At 37.4% G+C, this 16,885-nt stretch overlaps 1 pseudogene; it reads right to left on the bottom strand.

Moving 5' to 3' along the window:
* Positions 1–203: 203 nt before the first annotated feature.
* Positions 204–323, bottom strand: LOC129888072 (5S ribosomal RNA; annotated as a pseudogene).
* Positions 324–16,885: the final 16,562 nt, after the last annotated feature.

The raw sequence follows: 16,885 nt of genomic DNA, 5'->3' as shown, positions 1-16,885 counted from the left end.
AAAAAGGAATAGAAAGCCTCCTGTGGTAGAAAATAAGGAGAACACAAAGTGAATAAAGGATCGTGGAGCTAAAGGTCTACGTCGATACTAGATGCAAAATAACAGACGAAAAGACAGGGCAAAACATAAAGACTCGCGAGACAACGCTGATGTAAATCTAGAGCTAAGTTGGGTGCCCCACACATTATGGAAAGGATTACAATTAAACGCAACACGGAGACTTCCCAGGGAGGTCACCCATCCCAGTATTACTCTTGCCCCAGCACGCTTAACTTCAAAATTTTGATGGAACTTAATGCGTTAGTGTTGGTGTGATCGCGCGAGATGGAAGAATCTGAACTAGTGACGGAGAAACGATATGAGATTATGTACCCAGAGTATTATAAGATATGTTAAGGAAATTGTAACAAGGGCCTAAGCAAAACAAGAAGGATTAGCTAATTGCTAATTGACGACGCACTCGAATGCCACAACTCGTCAACATAGAGCTAGTTAATGAGAGGGAAACCGCAGAATGGCTATATGGGCCAGTGGGCGAGGGAATTTTGACACCACTTGGTATCCAACTCTGAGGGCGAAAAAGAAGGATCTAAAAGATCGAACACTAGTTAAAGTTCTGAAAGGAGTCGAGAAGGACTATACGAGGCTAATGGTTCCCAGATTATCAATGTCATTATGAACCTATTTTGTACTCTGTTAGAGTAGGGTGCTATATGGGTTATTGTGAGTAGGCTAACGAATCAGCTTATTTGCTTCCAAGCAAGACCACCTATGCCGCTAGAACTAGGTGAAGTTATATGACAAGGAAGTAGTAAGGTTCCATGAGGTTTTCTCATCTAATATCCCATATAAAGGGACTTCAATTATAATTAACGCCTTGAGATCAGTCTAAGAAGAGATCAGGAGCACAGACAGGTCTTAGTACCACATTCCTCCCTCGAGCTACTAAACAGACTGAGCGCCCTATTAGACGCTAGAAGATATGTCACAAGCCGGGAGACTAACTTCGAAGGTAGCCGGAAAGATTATCCCTCACTTATCAAGTTGCCTACAATAATAATTACTACTCCAATATTCCAATGGCCCCAACATGATTAAGCAAGCTATTGACTAAAAGCCCAGAGTCGGCAAGAATGATATACAGATAATCGACATCGACATACAGAGTTCAAGTTGATGATTGAATGTTCATCATAGGGTCACCTAGAAAAGGAAATTGACCCAAAATATGTTAGACGGTATCAAGTTACTCATAAGGTAGGCAACGTGGCTGGTAAGTTCAGCTTACCACCTCATTTGGAAACAATACACCCAGTCCATCAAATAAGAATGCTTCACAAAGATACTGATGAGACACCCAGGGTATATGCCATAGGTGAGGTCCAGGAGATGGAATCCGGTGAGGAAAAACCTACTGCTATCCTAGATCGGCGAACTGAAAGATTGTATAATAAAGACGTACCTTCCGTCATGTTACGGTGAAAAAACCAAAACCAGAAAGAGGATGATCGGGGAACTAAAGAGAACATGAAATACAAGTATTCGCACCTGTAACCGATGTCTACAAGTAACTCCAACTCTTGAGCACTCGTATGTTAATAATATAGATGGGAATGTATGTGATAGCATAAAGTAAAGGAACCCCCTCTATAATTTATATAAAGTCTTAAAGGAATTGCATTTAACATTCGGGGACGAATGTTCTAAAGGGGGGAAGGATGTTACACCCCACATCTTTGAACTCGGAAGGTCCCTTAAGTTACTTAGAAGCTAGTATGTGAGCCACTTAAGTTACGACACTATCAAACCGCCCTAAGGAAGGGAGAATGTGATACCCCATACTAGAAAAGGTTGGAGATGAAATCATAAGAGTCCGGAAGGTATTGGAGGCCAAGTAATGGGTCGTAGGACTCAATTTATCTACGTAAGCTACTAACTTGGAAGTCTTACACACTTAAGCTATTGGAGTGCATACCAAGCTTGGGTAGCATGGGTTACATAGGCTCTTAAAATAAGACGAGATTACGAACCTACGAGAGGGAGCAAAAACTAGTTTCCGAACTTACGAAAGTGAAGCAAGCAGGTGACAAGCAGGCAGGTGACTCACCTACTTGGGATGGACCCCACGCTGCCACATGGCAGTTTTGTGTTGGAAGCTTGGACGAGGTGTCACCCTAGGAGGCTGCCATGTGTCACCATAGGGGGCTGCCACGTGTCACCTCCTAAGGAGGTGTATATATACATGTTGGCTGACTCTTTAACTTATTTTCCATCCAAAAACATCAGCCAAATGAGAGGAAAAAATGTGAAGAACCAAAAGGAACAAGGCAGCAACGTTTTTGAAGAATTAAAGGTGAGTTCTTCAATTTTCCTCCGTGAATTAATTATCTATAATGTTTTTCAACCATGTGGGGGTGTATACATGTGTCTTAGGATGCCTAAGGAACCATGGTTGCAAGTTTACACTTGGAAAGAAATAAGAGAAAGTTGAAGGAGAAAATGTTAAGAACTAATTAACCAACCCATTTTTGGAAGGGACTGTTGTTAGTAATATTGGTATAACGTCTTGTGTACACTTTCGTTTCAAATGATTTAATATGTTTTGGAAAGGTATTTCATAGACTGATAACTTTCGTTCATACTCTAAAATCCATTTTTTCCTTTAGCTTCTCGAAAAACGGTGATGAAGTGTAGAGGAGGTACTGCCCAGATTTGGTTTTGGAAATCCTACACGGACAGCTGTGAGTATTTTGGTCATATCGTTTTGTAAAAAATTGATGTAGGGATGATTCGAAATTTTTTGCGACCCTAAGACACATTTATATAACTTTCATGTAGGACATAAATCCTGTTTCCCTCCATTACCCCTTCGAAACGAAACGACAAGGTGAAATAGTAAGCTGTCCAGATTTCACATTTTGGATAGTTTTGGCGAGTTTGACAAGTTTAACGTAAGGTAAGGCCTTTCATTTTAAATTGGAGTTTATGGTATTGTTATATGGTGTATTACACCCCTTGTATGCTGCTGGAAGTTTAAGAATGTCGTACAAATGCTCGACGTTCGAAATAAACTAAATTGGAGTCGCTAGAAGTGAATTGTCATCGAAATAAAATGTCGTTCTTGTGAGTTGCTGCTGCAGGGGTGTGGCTTGTTGTTTCAGGGCCTAAATATGTCCTAATGTGGGTTAGGGTGCTGCTGGTCGAAGCCACATGACCCCTCATTACGTATAATTAAAGGCGTCACAAAATAAAGGCTAGACGCCCTATTTTGATATCGTATTTTTGAATAAGTCGTTTGGAGTTTAGGTTGTATATTGTTGGTATGAATTGCTGAAGTTTGTTGTTGTTGGTTGGCTGTAGGTCTTAGGGACCTAATTGGAAATTTGGATAGGGCACATTACAGGGGAGGTGCTTCCCAATTTTCGTCGACGCCTTAGCGAATAACAAAACTAGTCGGGGAAACGACTAAGGAAATAGATTCCATTGATATTAAGGTGTAACCTAAGATGCTGGAAAGTTAAGAGGGGTTGATATTTATATTACTTTCATGTTGAATAGGTTCAAAGGATGGCAAAGCAAGCAGGATAAGGAATAATTCAGACAAGGTATGTAAAGCTTTCTCGTGGCATGTTTTGGTATAAGCACGTACAGTATCTTTCTTTCCTTTTGGAAAGTCTTAGCCTTAAGTGAATTGTATGTGGAATGTGGGAATAATTCCATTCCCAGAACTCCAAGTATGCCTCCTAATCCCCATCCACTGTTTGATAATGGAACCCCTATAAAGATTGAGTATTGCCTGTTAAGGCTTCTACGTGTTAAAGCGTAGTTTATGAAAAGCTATCTCTCCTTTCTCTTGCTATGTACTTGGCATGAAAATGAGGTTATGATGCCAGGGTTGTTCACCGAGCCCTAGAATGGGACGGGTACGAAATATCCACATAAAGGAAAGTACAGACTATATATAGTTTATTCCCTTTCTTCTTCTAGCATGTCTTAGTTGTAGGTTAAACATGATATGAGTTCCGGGGTAACTCCATTATTAGCATCTCTTATTTACGTCTGAATATCGGACTTTTATAATAATCGAACTATTTCCCTGGAAACTTTTATATGTTAAAAAGGTAACAAATGTACAGGCTCCAAGTCTTACAGACTATTTGTTAACAAATATTTTTGGTTCCATAAGCGATTTGGCTTTACTTTAGTACATGTCTAGGAGCCCCGAGATTATAATTGATATTGCCCATAATGGCATTTAGAAGTCACTCGAGATGACTACACTACTACTCGAGTCCTCCGACAAAATGTTAATCTTCTTATACGGTCAAGTCTCTAATGATGATTTAAATTGCATATAGTTACTCACTACTTACTCGTGTATATTGTAACACTTCTTTCCCTGAGTCCCAGGCCAGTATATATTCTCGTGCACAGTTCACTGCATTATTCTCTGAGTCCCTCAATAAAGAGCCAGGATACGTGTATAGATATATGATGATGTGTTGTAATAAGGTTGTGATGGCACTGGGGCCATGATGGTTTTACAGTGGTAATTCACCGGACCCCCGAAAGGGCCGGCTATATGATATGACTCGAACATGCATGTTTTTGTAATTCACAAAGTACAGGTACAGGTTTCTGAATTGATATCTTATCCCCTGTTTCTCTATCTCAGATATGCTTCCAGTTGTATTATATTATGTTTTACATACTCAGTACATATATCGTACTGACCCCCTTTCTCAGGGGTGCTGCGTTCATGCCCGCAGGTACATATATAGATTTTGGGAGTTCGTCATCTTAGGATTCCATGCAGCTCAGTCGGAAGAGGCTCCATTGTATCGAGGCCTAGTTTTTGGTACTATCCACAGATGTATAAAAATTATTTCGTCCATTTAGGGGTAAGGCGGGGGCCTTGTCCCGCCATATGTTGTCACTTATATGTTTAGAGGTCTGCAGACATGTATATGTGGGTTGTATATGTCAGTTTGGTTCATCTAGGTCTATATGATATATTATACATGTTGTTATGTTATGGCAGCCTTGTCGGCTTGCGTGCCTTGTCATGTTGTGATACAAACAAAAAGGGCTACAGGTATATGTAAATGTTATCGCCCAGTGGGGCTCTGTTACATGATATTGTTTTATTTACAGTTCAATGTGACCACAGCTGATAGATATGTGTACGGGGGTCCAGGTCGGACCTCAGTCGCGACCTACGGGGTTGGGTCGTGACATCACATTAGGTCTATCATAGCATTTCATCGAATTCATATCAAATTGAAGGTGAAGAACTTCACATTTCTGATCACAGTCATAGCACCATTGCCTTTTTATTGACCTTGTTCTTTCATAAAGGTTAATTCACATGATTAAAGTCCCATATTTCATTTCCATTACTCCCCAGCACACATACGAACAGAAATTTGAGAATTCTACAAGGTTTACTGGACTTTAGAAGTTCACTAGCCTAAACGAATACTCGATTAATAAAAAACTTGAGCCTTTACATTATGAATAGTGTCCAAATTACCACAATATAATCAAACAATGGTTCAAAATCAAAATCCGAAAGTAATGACACAAAAATCACAAAATTTGGGAAATTGGTCAAAATAGTTTTAAAATCCAATTTTGAAAATGAGACTCAAATCTAAAATTTTTATATGAAAACGCTCTTCAAAGTATTTGGAATTTATTACTGAATACCATTTCAAAAATGGAGTCAAAATGAATTCATAATAACCCTTCTAAGGAAGACCTTGAAATCTTGAAAAATCCCACAATTTGAAGTCCAAAATCAAGAATTTGGAGTTAAATCACAATATAATCAATGGATATTGAAGATTCTTCATTAAAAACACTTACCCAACCAACAAGACTCAAAAATACACCTCTAAATCACATATCCCGAGCTCTAGGGTTTTTTTAAAATGGAGAAATGGGGCAAAACCCCAACTTAGACCCTCTCAAGTGTCGCTTAAGCGAGATAGGGGTGGCTTTCGCTACACCCTGGTCGCGATAGCGAGGAAACTTAAGTGGATCCTTTATTTAAAGTGGCAAGCCTCTGTCTAAAGTGGAGGTCTCTTTTACAACTTTTCCTTAGTAAAAGCGAAGCCTGCCACCAGATATCAACATTCAAAAATCATCCACTTCTCAAACTTTTGAATAAACCCTCAAGATTCCTTCGAAATCCTGTGCACACAGACTATATATGCTACCCTACTAAATTTGACTTTCCAGACTCAATGAAATCTTCAGTATTCGAATTTGAGGTCTCCTTGATCTGAAATCCGTTTAGTCGCAACCAAACTAGTTTAAGACTCAAAAACACCAAATCGCCTCGGAGCATAAAAAAATATATTGAAACTCTTCCTAATCCTAAAATCACCTTTTATATCTAACAGAGTCATCGTAATTCCATTCCGAGCGTTCAAACTCCAAATGATGCCTAAATTCAACTCTAGGATCAAAAACTCAACACTTTTTAACTTAAGACCTCAAACCCACGATACCACTCCAAATGTATTTTCGTCAACTCTCCTATTCCAAATTCCACATTTTAGAGTTAATGGAAATGATAAAATTCCATTTCAAAACTTGAAACTCCAAAACACACAGAAAACCACTACTTGGCAATTTAAGCCTTCAAAACTCAACTTTCCAAAAAAATTAACTTTTCAAGGGATTTCACATAACAAACATCTAATACCAAACAAACATGACTTGGGGTAACTACTCGAATGTGTAAAACAATTATTTTGCAAAAACTACCAAAAATAACTTTCAGGGTCATTACATTATCCATCACTAAAAATCATGTTTGTCCTCGAATATATTGTAGAAGGAAGAAGCATACTTGACTTTATTAAGAGTCAGAGGCATAATTTCCAACATTAGTAATTATATCTCAAAGGAACCCATTCTTAAGAATACTCCATTACAATCTACTATCAAGAACTGAACTTTCGAATCAAACTTTGGCAAATCTATAAATCAAGAATAACTCCCAAGTCATAGACTAACCATGGACAAAATCTAAACTAAAACCCTTTAAACCGCATTATAACCATCAGAACAATTTTTATCACATAACCACAAGAGAATTTTGAATCAATACCAGCTAAATCTAGAAGTAAACCAGAACCAGCCACCACACTCATAATACATAGACTATCACAAATCATGTCAAGATTCCATTCTCACAACCAAAACTTCCCACGAGCTTAAGTTATACAAATTTGATCTTTACATATTGGGTACTCATCACTAGAGAATATGAATTATATAACACAAAAAAGGAAATGATCAAATAACCTCCTAGTGAGCGATACACCCAATCATACAAAACCTCTAACAACACTAATAAAAATGGTAGATTAGTTGTTATGATTGTAAATTGTCAGGCTCTAAGAGGGTATACTAGGCATTGCCGGCACTCAAAGACCATTGCTGGTCTCCAAGAAAACCACTTGGTCCAATCACACATTCATTCATTCAATGGAAGACTCAATTTGAATTTAAAAGACATTCATGTAAAAATAGATCCCAAATCAACTCTAAATCAAATAACCATTTTGAAAACCAAAATGTTTACTCAACATAATGATTGTTTATCTATGAAGCCTCTATCACTATCAAAAAGGTGGCAATGACAAGTTTATAGCTATCCAAAAGAAAATACTCAAAGTAAAGATGAAAATAAACATGATCCATCCGAAAAGCAAGGAGCTCACACAACTACCAAAAAAGAAGTAGATCTTCAAAGGAGTGCCTGTTGATGATCTCTAACACCTATATCTGCATCATGAAATGATGCAAGCCAAATGGTGTCAATACATGGAATAGACGAGTATGAAAAATGGCAGGGATAGAATACGATCAACAAACTCAACATCAATCAACTTATCTCAAGAGAATCAACTCCACAATCAACTCAACTTAATAAAGAAGGAAAGTTTAAAATAAAAAATGCTTTTAAAGAGAAATAGAGTCAATATAATACAACTCAGCCAATCAACCATTCGTTTTAAAAGTTTGGGAGTTTTTCTTATCCGAAAACCACCACCTATGAGTTAGTGATGTAAAATAAGACGACGTCATTTCAACGTCCATTTAATATTTTTCCAAGGTAAGGGATGAATCAATAATCTTGTATCCATAATTAATCAAATCAAGTCCTCTCTTGGGATAAAAGGGAAACATCTGATTTTACGGTTTGATCCTCTCCAACATTTGCTATGTAGTTTATTGAGTTTGAGTTGTTAATTACTCTCCCTCAATTCGGTGCTCAATACTCCTCTCAAGACTCAATTATGTTCATAAAACTCAAATCAAATCAGATAATGGAAATCATCTCATCTAGATTCCATGTAATAGCTCATCTGGTCTTAAATGTCAGGTATGGTCATTTTCTCATAAATTAATGTTTTAAAGGATATCTATATGATTGATTATGCATACATTGCATTATTTTTCATATTACATAAAGTTTTACTATTTCTTCAATGTTCATGCATGCTTACATACTTAGTACATTCAAAATACTAACACATACTCTTTTGCTACATGATATCACCATGTAGGGACCGGTGCTCCTCCTTGTTCTCCTCCACGTGGCTAGTTGATAGTTCATTTGAAGACTACTTTTGGTGAGTTTCCATATTCCGGGAACAACACTCCTTTATCTTTCTAGCTTATGATCTGTTGAGATCTTTAGACACTTACTATGGCATTTCTTTCTATTATTATTGAGGGTGATCTAGGGACTTGTCTTAGCCCCGTTAAATATAAACGTTAGAGGTATTGTTGGACATATGTAAGTTGAAGATTTACTATTATAATTTTTGCTTGTTTATTTATTGTCATTACCTATGATAGGCTAAAAGAATGCTAAGAGGCTTGTTAGAGGTACTTTTGGGTTTTTCATTCGCCATGTCACGTCTAGGCCCTAGGCTTGGGTCATGAAAGAAGAGTCCAAGGAATTGGAAACCATGACCATAGAAAAACTCATGGGTTATTTTCAAGAACATGAAGAAAAGTTGAATAAACCAAAACAAGAGTCGGTTTAACAAGCTTTGCAAGTGAAACTTTCTTTGAATGAGAAAGTTGAAAGATGTGGCTCAAAACAAAGAGGTTATGGGCATAAAAGAGTTCGTGGTAGAGGAAGAAGAGGTGGTGGTCAACCTTCGACCAAAGAAAAAAGAAGTCAAGACTCCAACCAAGAAAGAGGCAGTGGAATAGGTAGAGGATGGAGGTCAAATCAAGGAAGGTATGACCTATAAAATATTGAATGTTACACTTGTCATATATATGGTCATTTTTCATGGGAATGTAAAAATAATTTGGAGGAGATAAATAATTTTGTGGAGAGAAAAAATGAAGATGAAGATGACATTTTACTCATGGCATGTAAAGAAGAAGAAATTGTAGAAAGAAATAAATGGTACCTTGATTCTGGTGCAAGTAGTCATCTCTGCGGGAAGAATTTATTTACTGAGATTGAGGAGTCTAATGGTGGAAATGTTACTCTTGGAGACTCTTCAGAAGTTCAAATCAAATGAAAAGGTACGATTTTAATTCGTTTGAAAGATGGAAGTTATCAATCTATCTCCAGTGTCATGTATATACCAGAGATAAAAATTAATATTCAGAGTTTAGGATAGCTTTTGGAGAAAAATTATGAACATTCATTTGAAAGATGAAAATTTGACCATGAAAGATGAAAATGGGAGATTGTTAGCCAAAGTTTCCATGGCTAAAAATAAAATGTTTGTGTTGAATCTTCAAAGCGATGTACCAAGGTGCTTATTTTCATGTGTCGAAAATTTATCTTGGATTTGGCATATGAGATTTGTCCATTTGACCTTTGATAGTCTAAGATTGATGAAAAAGGAAAATGTGGTGAAAGGATTTCCAACCATTAACCATCCTAATCAGCTTTGTGAAGGATGTTTTTTTGGAAAGCAATCAAGAAAAAACTTTCCCAAAGAGTCATTGACAAGTACACCGTGTCCTTTAGAATTGATTTATATGGATGTGTAAGGACCTATCAAATAAGCCTTACTTTATAAAAGTAATTATTCCCTTCTTTTTTTTGATGATTATTCTCGAAAAACTTAAGCGTATTTTTTAAAGGAAAAATCTGAGGTGTTTGAAAACTTCAAGAATTTTAAGAGCATGGTGGAGAAAAAAGTGACAACCAAATAAAGTCACTTCGGTCCGATAATGGTGGAGAGTTCACTTCACATGAATTCAAGGCTTTTTGTGAGAAAAATGGAATACCTTATTTTTTGACCGTTTCAAGATCACCTCAATAAAATGATGTGGTCAAGAGGAAAAATCAAACTACTCTCAACATAGAAAGAAGTATGTTGAAGAGAAAAAATATGCCAAAGGAATTTTGGACTGAAGCAGTTGCCTATGCAGTGCATTTATCAAATCGTTGTCACACCAAAACTGTTCATGGAAAAACTACGCAAGATGTTTGGATTGGTTTCAAACCAAAAGATGCTCACTTGCGAGTGCTTGGAAGCATTGCTTATGTACATGTGCCGGATGAGAAGAGATCTAATCTTGATTAAAAAAAAGTGAGAAGTATGTATAAGGGGGTCAACTCACGACAATCTAACCCACTTCGGCAGTCTAACTCTTAAACTCAACCTTTCTTTATTTCCCCTCAATCTCGTTTCATACTTAGATAATGCCTATGAAATAAGAAACACACAAGCACACACAGGAACAAGTCCCAACTTTGTATTACACTCGTGCCATAAAGAAGCACACAAAAATTTGCCTTACAAAATTCAAACCAATGACTCTTTGTCTGTGACTGGTCTGCCTATGCAAATAAATGGGCCACAGCACCAAGTCGCATTCCAGTCTTATTCCTGCAAAGTCAGTTGATATCCCCAAGTAATAGGACTAATTCAAATTTCAAATAAACAAGCTTATCTACAATGCTGACAAAGGCCAAACGGCCATAAACTACCCAACCACCCTACTGCCCGCGCATGTGCAAGGCAGACGTGGGTAGCCTTTAATTTTTGCTCTAAAGTCTGCCTCTAGCTGCCCAAACTCGTGCTTGCCCACATGTCTACATGCTCAGGTCCTACCTCGCACAACTTGCCATTGTGGTCCAGTATCCTTAGACTTTTCCCCCTTTGTCTAGTACTTATCCCACGAACTTGTTTAGCCACAATTATAGCCTTGCTTTTCATTAGCTTTGCCCAGCCCTTGCCATGCCTTAGCCATGATATTTCAAAGGTATTGTCAAATGAATTTAATCTTGACTAAGTTCATCATGTAATTCCTTAGCCATTCTCAAGCCACTCGAACCATCATGCAGAGGGTCTAACAAACTTCCCCCACCAGATGAGCTCATCGTCCTTGATGATTTAGAATCTAAGTACGCCTTGATATCATCCTCAAACAGCCATAATGATGAAACTTACTCCCATGTAGCATCACACACTGTATTCCCTTACCATTAAACTAGAAATTCTGCTCGTTGATTCTTCTTACTTTGACCCAAAGTCCTATGATTCAAAATCCTCTCAAGCTATTCTTCAAACTGCTTTCTTATAATAGGAAAAGCACGTCTGGCTGCTAACTTTATCATATCCTCATCATCTTAATGAAAAGGCTTCAAAAACCTCATATGGAACGTAGGGTGAATTTTTAATATTTTCAACAAGTTTAACCGATAAGAAACTTCACCCACCTTCTCTATGACTTCAAAAGGCCCATCATATTTCAAAATCAGTCCTTGATGAATCGGGTTGCTACTGATTGTTTTCTAGATTTATGTATTAAGTTTTAGCAACACCTTATCCTCAACCTGAAATCCAAAGCACGCCGATGTTTGTCATCATACTTCTTCATCTATTTTGTTGCCTTCCTCAAGCTGTCTTGCGCCTCATTTAGAAACTCTTGCTTGTCTCGTGCATACCTGTAAGTAGGAGGGAAACTACTTTGTGGTTTAGACTTAGCGACTTCCAATGGTGTGTTAGGATGAATTTCCAACACCAACACAGATAAACTCTTCTCTGTTGTTTATGACCTATGCAGGTTGTAGCAGAATTATGCACTATCCAGCAACTCAACCCAATTCCTCTGACTTGTAGTCACATAGTGTCTAAGATATTCTTCAAGTGGATGATTGATCCTTATAGTCTGTCCATCAATTTATGGGTGGTTTTCCATTGAGAACTTCAAATCAGTACCCATCATTTTATAGAAAGTAGTTCAAAACCGACCAGTAAACCTAACATCACAATCACTCATAATATCCAATAAAACATCAAAATTCTTCACAGCATTTTTATAGAATAACTCATCTGATATTTCAATAGAACACAAAGTAGGGACAACAATAAATATACCATATTTTGAGAACCTATCAACCACAAGCATGATTGGTGCTTTGTCATTCACTCTTGGAAATCCACTAATGAAATCCATTGAAACAGAAGCCCATGGATGCTCCACAATAGGTAGAGGCTGAAGTAACCCAGCTTCTTTCCTTCTTTCTGTCTTTTCCAGTTGACACACTAGACATGACTTCACATAGGCCTAAGTATCATCTTCCATTTTATCCAGAAAAAATTTTGGGATAGTAATGCCATCATCCTTTGAACACCTGGATGCCTAGCATAAACAGTATCATGTGTCTCTTTCAGTATTTTTCTTCACAACCCATCCTTGATCTAATACCATCTAACTGTACCCTCCTTCACTTGATCCATCAACTTAACATATAATGAATCATATGTAGCACTAACTTTGATCTTATCAAGAAAACTAGATTCAAATCTAGTAATTGCATAAACAGCAACAAATACCTCTTTGCGACTTAGTACATCAACCACTTGGTTTTGGTTGCCTAGTTTATGTACCCATATGAAGTCATATTCAACCATTATCTCTTGCTATCTACCATGCTTTGAAATCAGTTTCTATTGAGTTTTAAAGTATGTATTAGCCAAGTTGTTCGTATTAGAAAAAAACTTCATTCCAAATAGATACACCCTCCAAATTTTGAAGACAATGAAATATTGCCACCATCTTTCTTTTCATGAGAAGTATATCTTTGCTCTGCAGGATTTAATTTTCTTCTCTCAAATGCAATAGGATATTTACCTTGCACTAGCACACTGCCAATACCATAATTAGAGGTGTCAATATGTACCTCAAATGGAAGATCAAAGTCAGTCAGTCGGAATATTGGTTTAGATGCAATGGCCTTCTTTAACGAGTTAAAAGCCTTCTCCCTTGATTCTGACCAAGCCTATTTCCTGTTCTTATTTAGAAAATACGTCAATGGGGCAGCCTTCTTTGAATAGCCTATTGTGAACTTCTTATAGTAGTTTGCAAGTCGTAAAACAGTTCTCAGTTATTTAATCCTATTGGGTTCTTGCCATTCTACAATTACTTGCACTTTATTTGTATCCATGCGCACTTGGTTTTCACTTACCAAATGGTCCAAAAACTTTATTTCGCGCTAGCAAACTCACGTTTTTCCATCTTTACATAGAGTTAGTATTCTCTAAGTTGTTGAGGGACCTTTTTCAAAGCAGCAGATGATCTTTTAAAGTCCTACTATATTATCATCTAAGTAGACTACTACAAAGTCATCAAGATACTAATAAAGTACATTGTTCATTGAGTTGCAGAAAGTAGTCGGGGCATTAGTCAACCCAAATGGTATTATAAGGAATTCATAGCTATCATATCTAGTAATACAAATTGTCTTTGGGGAATCACCCTCAGCTATGTGCACTTGACAATACCCAGACCTCAAGATCTAACTTAGAAAAGAAATTAGCCTTAGATAACATATCCATCAAATCTTGAATCAGTGGCACTGGATACTTTTTCTTCACTATCACTTTGTTCAATGCCTTGTAATCAACACACATCCTAATACTATTATCTTGCTTGTTTTGTAATAGGATAGGTGCACCAAATAGATCCTTCGAAGGTAGAACCATTCCAGCACCACGCAATAATTGCTTGCAAAGTTTGTTCAACTCCAATAGGGACATGCAATAAGGAGGTCGTACTGGTGGCACTAATCTAGGAATTAATTCAATTTTGTGATCAATTTCCCTCCTTGGAGGCAACTCTTTAGGTAGAGTAATAATATCTGGAACTTCAATCTGTACATCCGGCTTCACTTCAACCAGGGTAGAAAGATAAGCTGGTTCACCCTTCTTCAAGCCTTTCTCAAAAGCCATAGCAGATAGTAGTGCAGTGATTTTAGTATTCTTCTTACTTCCCTCATCAAAAGGGTGGATTTTTTTAACAAATCTGGGGTTCTTATCACCCATAAATATCAGACCATCTAAATAAGGAAGAGGATAAACTTTTAATTTCCTCATAAAATCAATTCCCAATAGCAGGTTGAAATCATCAGGTGGTACAACAGTCAGATTATGCACACCAGACCAGTGCTCTATTATTAGAGGCACATCAAAAGCCATGCCATAGCTTGGATGTACAGCATAATTGACTTCATTCATCCTCATTGCACAATTAGTCACCTTTAAACAATATTCTTTGATAATATTTGAGGCAAAAAAGTATGAGCTGCACCGATATCCACCATCATAATCACACTCTTGTCTCCGATCTTCATGTCAATACATATTAAAGTTTCATAGTTATTTGATAAATCATCAACCATTTCAGCATCATTAATGTAGACAACATCAATAACAACATCTTCATCTATGTGCATTTCACTAAAAATAGACAAAGTGCTTAACAAATGCAAGGGATTAACATAAACAACAATATTCTATCCCTTTCGCTTCACTTGCTTCTATTCTTTGGCCAGTAGAGCATTTATTTTGCATCTTTAGGACAGTTTCTTGCCTGATGGCCTGGTTTTTGACAAGTCCAGAAAACATTTTCACCAATGGGCTTGTTTTGACTAGACGAAGCAACATCTATCTTCCCCTTTCTTTTGTCATTCCTATCTTTTATTAGATTTTCTTTCTTCCACTCTTTACCCTTCTCCTTCCTCTTGGCCTTAGATGAAGGAGATAGATCAGTAGTGACACTAGTAGATCAAAAATCAATTAAGGCATCTAGTGTAGCAATTACACTAGGTAGATCTTAGACTTTCTGCCTGTGCAATTCATTCTGTGTCCACCTCTGCATGCCAAAAATAAAATTATGAAACTTATCTTCGTCAGACATGTTCTGAATATCCAACAACAGAGATATGAATTCCTTTATATACTCACGAATAGATCCTACTTGTTTCAAATATTTGAACCTGTCTCTAGCAACCCATAATGAGTTACTTGGCAGGAATTTTCATGAAGGGCATCCTTAAGTTTTTCCCACATATCAACCTTGGGCCTGTTCACACTCTCATCATCAGCATTTTTTGTCCGCCACCACAAAATAGCATCACCACTAAAGTAATGGACTTCAATATTTAACTTGTCGTTTGTAAGGACATGAGCACTAGCAAAGTAATGCTCTAGATCCCACAAGAAATTTTCTAGTTCTTTGGCAGTGCAAACACCATCAAATGACTTGGGTTCAGAAACTTTGATCTTGGCATGTTATTCACCTCCTCTAGTAGATTTGTAACACTAGATGAAGGCTTGTCACCTCCATTTTCAGATATTCGTTTCCTTCTGAAGGCCCTCAATTTGTGTTCCCACTGACTCATAAAAAGCCTAAAACTTGGCCAACAGACAATCAAAATTCCCATGATAAGTCTGCAATACTACATTGATGCCCTAAATTTGAGTTAGAACATCAACCATTTCCTCATCTCCTACTGTCATACCCAGAATGGCTTCGAATTAGGCAGCCTTTTCTCATAAGTCATTGTAACTATTTTCTCAAGCCATTGTTAGTGTCGAAAACTTTTACCCTGATATCAATTGTAAGGGGTTCAACTTATAACGATCTAACCCACTTTGGCAGTCTAACTCTTAGACTCAACCTTTTTTTCTTTTCCCTGAATCTCGTTTCATACTTAGACAATGCCTACAAAATAAGAAATACCAAATCACATACCGGAACAAATCTCAACTTTGTATTAAACTCATTCCATAAAGAAGCACACAAAAAGTAGCCTTATAAAATTCAACCCAATAACTCTTTGTCTGTGGCTAGTCTGCCTATGCCAATAAATAGGCCACAGCACCTAGTCATATGTGATTCATGTGCCTACAAAGTCAGTTGGCATCCCCAACTAATAGGCCAAATTTGAAATTCAAATAAACAAGCTTATCTATAATGTTGACAAACTCCAAAACGGCTAGAAAATGCCCAACCGCCCAACTGCCCATGCACATGCAAGGCACACATGGGAAGCCTTCAGGTTTGGTGCCAAAATCTGCCTTTGTCCACCCAAACTCCTGCCTTCCCATATGCCTGCACTGTGCCCAGGTCCTGCCTTGTACAGCTTGCCATTGTGGTCAGTCTCCTCAGCGTTTTCCCCATTTGTCGAGTACTTAGCCCACAAACTTACTTTTCCATGACCTTACCATGATTATATCCTTGCCTTGCTTTATATCATACATGTCATAGCCACACCATTTCCAATGTCTTTTCAATTGAACTTAATCTTGACTGAATGTATTAAACCTTAACTAGGTTCATCATGTAAATCCCTAGCCATGCCCGAGCCACTCGAATCATCAAAATGAGGGTCTAACAGTATATTGTCATTGGTTATGCACAAAGATCTAAAGGTTATAAGTTATATAACCCAAGAAATTGCAAGGTTACCATAAGTAGAGATATAGAAGTTGATAAAGATAGTGCTTGGGAATGGAAATCTAAAGAGAAATATTACTCTTTTAGTCTATTCTTTGATGATGAGTATGATGAAGAAGTGGTGGATCAGTCTACTACA

Source organism: Solanum dulcamara, chromosome 4, assembly GCF_947179165.1.
Source record: "Solanum dulcamara chromosome 4, daSolDulc1.2, whole genome shotgun sequence".
Classification (NCBI taxonomy): domain Eukaryota; kingdom Viridiplantae; phylum Streptophyta; class Magnoliopsida; order Solanales; family Solanaceae; genus Solanum; species Solanum dulcamara.
The sequence above is the reverse complement of the archived record's forward strand: the minus strand, read 5'-3'. Positions and strand labels throughout refer to the sequence as shown.